The sequence below is a fragment of the Notolepis coatsorum genome (assembly GCF_963971535.1).
Source record: "Notolepis coatsorum genome assembly, chromosome: 4".
Taxonomy (NCBI): domain Eukaryota; kingdom Metazoa; phylum Chordata; class Actinopteri; order Aulopiformes; family Paralepididae; genus Notolepis; species Notolepis coatsorum.
The window spans coordinates 40,082,944-40,090,443 of record NC_140168.1 but is presented as its reverse complement, the minus strand read 5'-3'; the positions used below and the strand labels follow the sequence as shown (position 1 = coordinate 40,090,443).

Below are 7,500 nucleotides of genomic sequence, written 5' to 3'. Positions count from 1 at the left end.
AGTGATGGCTGTTGTAATGTAGAGCTATTATTTCAACACGTAGACCAGTTGTTTTAATAAAGAAAACACCACTTACAGCACCTTTAAAGTTGGCAGGCAGTGGTATTGCGGTGAAATAATGTTATCCGTGCACGTCAACGAGACTGTCGCAGAACTAACCTAGACCCTAGTGCCTCCCCCTTGCACCCCCTTCCACCTGATGTCTCTGAGGACATCTTCACATCATCTTCTGCATGTTGTGTTTACCCTCTTGTTCTCATTCCGCCCCCACACAGTTCCCTAACATTACAGAATGTTCAGTGTCCATCTCTCTGTTTATCTTTTTTCTCCACTCTGCTGCTCATTACTCACCTCTCCTCTCTCACTCTATATCTGGTCATCCCTCTCTATTTGTCTCCTCCCCTACCCTGACCTTCATTTCCCCCATCAGTCTTTATTCCTCTCTCTCTCTCTCTCTCTCTCTCTCTCTCTCTCTCTCTCTCTCTCTCTCTCTCTCTTTCTCTCTCTCTCACTCTCTCTCACTCTCTCTTTCTCACCACTCTCTCTCTCTCTCTCTCTTTCTCACCACTCTCCCACCACTCTCTCTCTCTCTCTTTCTCACCCCTCTCTCTCTCTCTCTCTCTCTCTCTCTCTCTCTCTCTCTCTCTCTCTCTCTCTCTCTCTCTCTCTCTCTCTCTTTCTCTATCACTCTCACTCTCTCTCCACTCCCTCTCTCCACCTCCTCATCTCATCATTCCTGCTAGGTCAGGGTGACACCCTTTCTCCCTCCTTCCTCCCCTCCCTCCTGTTGCTCCCTATAATTGCCCATCTCCTCTCTCTCTCTACATGTTGTCCTGTTTCTTTTTTTCTGCTCCCCTCCCTCTGTGGCGTCTCTTTGTCTTGGTTCCATGGGATGTCCTTTGCCTGTTTAAAAAAAAGAAGGTTGGATTCTGAGAACTGTAAGTGTACGAGGATAATGAAGCTGATCGGATCAGGGGCTGAGGGATTATGGGTTTTGATTTGAAGGTGTGGAAAGATATAGATTTTCAGATGGCGATTATATTTATTTTATGTACAAGGGGTTTAATCCTCTTTACACTGCTGCCTTGTGTTTCTGTCACCGTCGAAAGTCAAACATGTTCTCATGCTTTTATAAACCCATAGAAAGGGTCCTTTTGTATCTAATAATAATAATAATAATAATAATAATAATAATAATAATAATAACTTTATTTGTATAGCACTTTTCATACAGAGGTTGCAGTTCAAAGTGCTTCACAACAGTAAAAAATACAGGCATAAGCGGGCATAAAAAAGATAGACAGGTAGCAAGGTATGGCAAATCACAGTGTTTCACATTAGGATCTAGCATCCCAATAGGCTCTCCGCTTACAGTTTTCAGTAACACAAATAATAAAAATAGTTTAAAATGATTCAGTTTAAAAATAGTCTAAAAATTATAAAATAGAACGGACATGAAATACAGGCATGAGCGAGCATAGCAAGGTATGGTAAATCACAGTGTTTCACATTAGGATCTAGCATCCTAATAGGCTCTCTATTCAGTAATACAAATAATCACAGTGTTTCACATTTGGATCTAGCAAATAATAAAAATTGTTTAAAATGATTCAGTTTAAAAATAGTCATCAGTAAGAAGTAAAAAGTGCAATAACCGACACATGAATTTGATAGGCAGTGTATAAGAGTAGGCAGGGTAAGAATAGTGCAGGTAAATACAAGTTGTGTCAGGATATCCCTGATGTTTCCTCTTGCCACTAGGTGGTAGCAGATATTTATCAGTGAAATGCCTGAGCAAAGAGATAGGTTTTAAGCTGTCTTTTAAAGATGTCTAGCGAGTTGGCTTCCCTGATGTTTTGGGGTAGTTTGTTCCATAGTTTTGGGGCATAGTTGATAAAGGCTGCATTACCGATCCTCTTTTGACTGCTTCTTGGAGCCTCTAGTAGTCCAGCAGCTGATGATTGCAGTGTTCTTGCTGGTGTGTAATTTATTAGAGTGTTGGCGATGTAGCTAGGTCCCTGTCCATTTAGAGCTTTGTATGTAAGGAGAAGGACCTTAAAGTCAATTCTAAATGTTACAGGAAGCCAGTGTAAAGCAGCTAAGACTGTCACGAATTTCCCCAAGGGGATTAATAAAGGAATATCTTATCTTATCTTATCTTATCTTAATGTGCTCTCTCCTTTTGGTTCTAGTTAGCAGTCGGGCTGCAGAGTTTTGGATTAGCTGAAGCCTCTCTGTGGTTTTCTTAGGGAGACCTGTGAAAATTGCATTACAGTAGTCTAACCGGCTAGATATGAATGCATGAATTAGCTTCTCAGCATCGTTCTGATTAATAAATGGTCGTACTTTTGCTATATTTCTGAGATGGAAGAACGATGTTTTCGTCACTTTGCTAATATGAGAATTGAAGTTCAGTTCTGAATCTATGATAACCCCAAGACTTGTGACCTCAGATTTGATCCAAGGGGTTAGTCCCCCCAGGTTCTTTATTAATGTTTCTTTTTTCGATAATTAGAATTTCAGTTTTGTTCTCGTTTAGTTTCAGGAAGTTCTTACTCATCCATTTATTTATTGCCAGTAAGCAGTCTGTAATGGAGCTAATCGCTGTATCATTTGGTTCAGCAGATATGTACAGTTGTGTATCATCCGCATAGCTATGGAAATCTACATTATGTTCTCTGATGATATCACCCAGCGGTAACATGTAAAGGGAGAAGAGTAAAGGACCTAAGCAACTCCCTTGTGCAACTCCATAGTTGTTGTCGTATATATCAGACATGTGATCTCCTAGTTTAACATAGAATTTCCTCCCTCTGATGTATGTTTTAAACCAGCCCAGCACATGTTCTGAGAAACCGACATGGTTTTCAAGACGATCGATTAGAATATCGTGATCGATTGTATCAAATGCTGCACTGAGATCTAACAGGATAAGGATGGAGATCTTATTCTCGTCAGAGTTTAGTCTGAGGTCACTGATTATTTTGGTGAGGGCAGTTTCAGTGCTATGATATTTTCTGAATCCTGACTGAAATTCTTCTAAGATGTTGTTTTCTTCAAGAAAGGAATTTATTTGAACTGAAACTATCTTTTCAAGTACTTTACTAATGAATGGTAGGTTGGATATTGGACGATAATTTGCCATTTCATTACTATCCAAGTTAGGTTTTTTTAGTAATGGCTTTACAACTGCTGTTTTAAAGGCATCTGGGAAAATACCAGTCCTAAGGGAAGTGTTTATGATATCTAGCACAGGGCTTGAAACACTATTAAACACCCGTTTGAAGAAAGCTGTAGGTATAGGGTCAATGTCTGAGGTGGAGGAGTTACATTCTGAGACAGTTTTGCAGAGTACATCTAATGTGATGCATGTGAAACTTCTCATGGTTACATTGCGCGGTTTGCCGCAATCAGCTTTATTTCCATCATGAGTAATGCTGGCCCTGATCAAGGTTATTTTGTTGTTAAAGAATAGTGCAAGTTCTTCACACTTAACCGTTGATGACTGAGGAGGTGTAGGGGCAGTGTTGAGTAGTACATTAATAGTGGAAAAAAGGATTCTGGAGTTTCCAGCATTTTCTGTAATGATTTTAGAGAAGTAATCTTTCCTTGCTAAGCGGATGGTTTTATTATAAGCAGTTAAAGCATCTTTGTATATATCACAGCATATGGTGGTTTTTGTTTTTCTCCATTTTCGCTCCGCTGCACGACATTTCCTTTTTTCTTTGTTGACCGTATTATAGTTCAACCAGGGCGAGGCTCTAGTTTTCTTCTTTTTCGTTTTTAACACTTTGATCGCCGGGGTTAAATTCATAATTTACCATCCCTCGCCAGCCCTATTTAACATGGAGAAGTTTCCCTTCTTTGCAGGGCTATAACTTTTTAAATTTTATTGCTAAATTGACATTGCTATGGCCCATTCAACGTCCTATATCTATTGTTCAGGGTGTAGCAACGTTATACTTTTTCATTCACATATTCATACTAAAATACGGTCTAAAGTATAAGTATGTTTTTATCGTTTTCTGCAGCTTTCTCCAGAACTTGATTTATAGCCCTAAATGCATTATATTGATGATCAAATACAGTTTGGTAGGAATCTGTGCGAGATAAAAAATGTCAACTGTACGTGCTTCTAGGAGTTACTACGTATGATCTGATGTTGACCGGATGGGGGGGGGTCGTTTATAATTCCATGGGCAACGTTATATCATTCATCTAGTGTGGGTGATATGATCATTAGAGCAGTTAGTATCGAAGACGTTAACAAATAACGCTGAAACTCACCGTAGCTTCCTCGTAGCGTTGGGAGATGAGCGTGGAACCGAATTTTTTCTATTATGGGATGTCGAAATATCCAATCCATTTCCAGGTTGTATAATAGTATATACGTCCAAATCATGTTGTTTATCGAGTTATTGGTAACGGATCACTATCCGTTGTGATCAGCTCGAGTCCTGGGACTATTAGCGAGTGATCGGACCGAATAGAAATGAGCACCAGCTTCCACTTCCTGTTTCTTCCCTGGGCGATCCGCCGATCGGCCACCAGATGGCGCTCTTGAACCGTTAGAGAGTTGAGAGGGGCTCACCAGTACATCTCATGTCTCCGGGGGAGAAATATTGATCACAGATTTTTGAAATATTGATATCAAAGACGCTGTCCAGCATCTTCGGCAGAATAAGCATGGCGGGGAAAGACGCTGAACAGCGTCTTCGGCGATTAAAGTGTTAATGGGGCGACAGAATTTAATATAGATGACATTGCATCATTGAGATTTTCTACCATTTCATTTAGAGAGCTGTCATGATTGTGTGGTTCATGTAGTCTGATAAGATCAATGCACTTTGATTCAGCCTTGTCGTTTAGGAGCCTCTTTTTAACTATGATTTCTTTTTTTGTTTTAGTAAGGGTTATTTGAGTATCAAAAAATATACAGTGATGGTCAGAGAGAGGTAATTCAGTTATTGAGATATTTGTTATGCTTAGCCCAGTTGTTGTTATAACTAAGTCTAGTGTATTCCCAATCCTGTGAGTTGCATTTGTTATATGCTGTATTAGGTCAAAGCTATCCAGTAGATTTTTTAGTTCTATAGTTTTGGAGTCTGTTTTCTTATTAAAATGGATGTTTAAGTCTCCATTTAGGATCACCTTATCATATCCGGTAACACATAGTGAGATCAGTTCAGAGAGCTCCTGTATAAATATTGGTGAGTGTCTAGGCGGGCGGTATATTGTGACGATAATAGCGGATTCTGTTTTGAGCTCAATGGCAAGATATTCCATCGACATGAACTCGCCTAGTTCTGTGATTCTAAACAAGAGTTTTGAGGAGAAGATTGCTGCAACTCCTCCGCCCCTTTTATTTTTTCTGGGTATTTGAAAAAAGTTATAGTCTGGTGGACAAGCTTCTATCATTATTGATGTAGCTGTGTCATTATTTAGCCTCTACTAGGCAGATGCAATCTAAGTTATTTTCTTTAATCAGATCATTTACTAAGAATGTTTTATTATTCAGTGATCTGACATTTAGGAGGGCTAATTTTATTTGTTGGACTTCTTTAGAGGAGGTCTGCTTTGGCTTGACCTTGATGGCCCTGAGGTTAATAGCAGGTAAACGCATTGATGGCGTATATTTTTCACCATGCCATTGGCTGGTTATGATTACCGGTATGTTTTGAGAGATGGCATGGCAATTGTGCTATACTGCACCGTACTGACTGTACTGTGCTTTCGGGGACATTTGATCAGACGAGATGGCCTTGTGTTATATGGGGGGGGGGGGGGGGACGCCTTGTGCTGCTGCTGCACCTCGTGGTGAGATTGTGTCCTTCGTGATTATCTCTTGTGCTGGTATGAGTTTGATATTCTTGGAGGCCATTAAGGTATGACGCATGTTTGCTGCTAGAAGCCTTGAACCTAAGCGATTTGGGAAGAAGCCATTTCTTTGAAAACGTTCCGGGTTATTCCAGAAAACATTGAAGTTGTCAATGAATTTCAGGCCGTGTACAAGACATGCAGACCCTAACCATGAATTAAAATGTAGGAGTCGACTAAAGGCTTCTTGTCCTCTGCGAAAGCATGCAATTGGTCCACTGATGGACACATCAGTGTCTATGTACACAGACTGATGTTTGTCTAGTGTGTTCATTAAACGTGTGAAATCGTCTTTCAAAGTCTCTGTGCCAGTCTTCTTTCGCAGGATGTCAAACGATCCAGAGTGAATGACAATGTTTGTTATGCCCGGTCTGATCAGTGTTGGAAGTATTTCGGCCAGCTCTTTCACAGATGTATTGTCTACTGTCTAGACTGATATTTTCTGTGTTTGCCATCTCCACATACCTTGTTGTGGAATCTCCAATCAGTATGCAGTCTGTTTTCTGTGTGAGGTTAGCATTTTTCTTACCAACAGTTTTGGGGCTGTTTGTTTTTGGGCTAGGCCTAGTCTGCCGGTTCTTACCACAGTCCTGTGGCCTTGGTGAAGCCTCGTTACCCATCTCAATAGCCGGCATGTTAACGCTGGTCCCGTACCTTCGGCGTTGGCTACCGCGACGTTCTCCTCGGCGCATGGTAGTCTCTTCGCTGTTAGCCGTTAGCTCGGTCTGGGTCGTGTTTGCTAGCCGTGTCGCTCGTGGCTGTTTTCCTCATCGTCTCGTCGTTAGCGTGTGCTCCGATGTGCCGGTTGTTAGCTTCGCTAGCATTAGCGTGAGCTCCGGCATGCAAGTTGTTTGCTTCGCTAGTGTTAGCGTGAGCTCCGGTATTCCTGCTATTAGCGGCGTTAGCGTGAGCTCCGTTCCGCTCACTGTTTGCTTCGCTAGCGTCGTTAGCCACGCTTCTATGTCTCTTTGCTTTTGGTGTTGATATGCGTGTTTCCGAGAGTAGGTTGAAACTATTTCCTGGCGGTACCGGGGGCGAGGTAATAGTCGTGTTCCTGGTTAGTTTATTTCTCCTTTTATCCTTGACGGTGGTCCACTGCTTCTAATAGCATAATTGCCAATGGTATTCGGCACTATAACTGGTTAGTGGTTAACAATAATAACAATACGAATACTATATATTCCAGTCCAGTCTTGCAATAGGTGTAATCATCTCTTTTATTCAGAAGGCTGTCAGAGGCTACTACTGTACATTTAGTGTCATCCCTTGTGAGCCGGCTGGAGCACTCAAACAAACACGTGTATTACTGTAAGTCCCGAAGTGGTCTGGTTTAAGTGTGGCTGTAGGTGATGATAGCGACAGTGTGTTCTACTTCTAATACATCTCCTGTGGGGTGTAATTACAGACTGCAGTGGCTTTCACTCTACTTTAAAAACACAAACCCACTCGCTCTCAGTGGGAAATAGGCAAACATGTCACCCAGACGGCCTGGTAAAAGGAGAATGAGAGAGAGAGAGAGAGAGAGAGAGAGAGAGAGAGAGAGAGAGAGAGAGAGAGAGAGAGAGAGAGAGAGAGAGAGAGAGAGAGAGGGAGAGAGAGAGAGGCAGGGCTGCTCTGATCCAC

The 7,500-nt window shown here is 41.5% G+C and overlaps 1 protein-coding gene across 1 annotated transcript in view; it reads left to right on the top strand.

The window, feature by feature from the left end:
* The window catches only part of rims3 (regulating synaptic membrane exocytosis 3), a gene marked incomplete at both ends in the record, with an annotated part of 61,001 nt that overhangs the window by 427 nt on the left and 53,074 nt on the right, over positions 1-7,500 (top strand). The gene's annotated exons all lie outside the window — the stretch shown is intronic.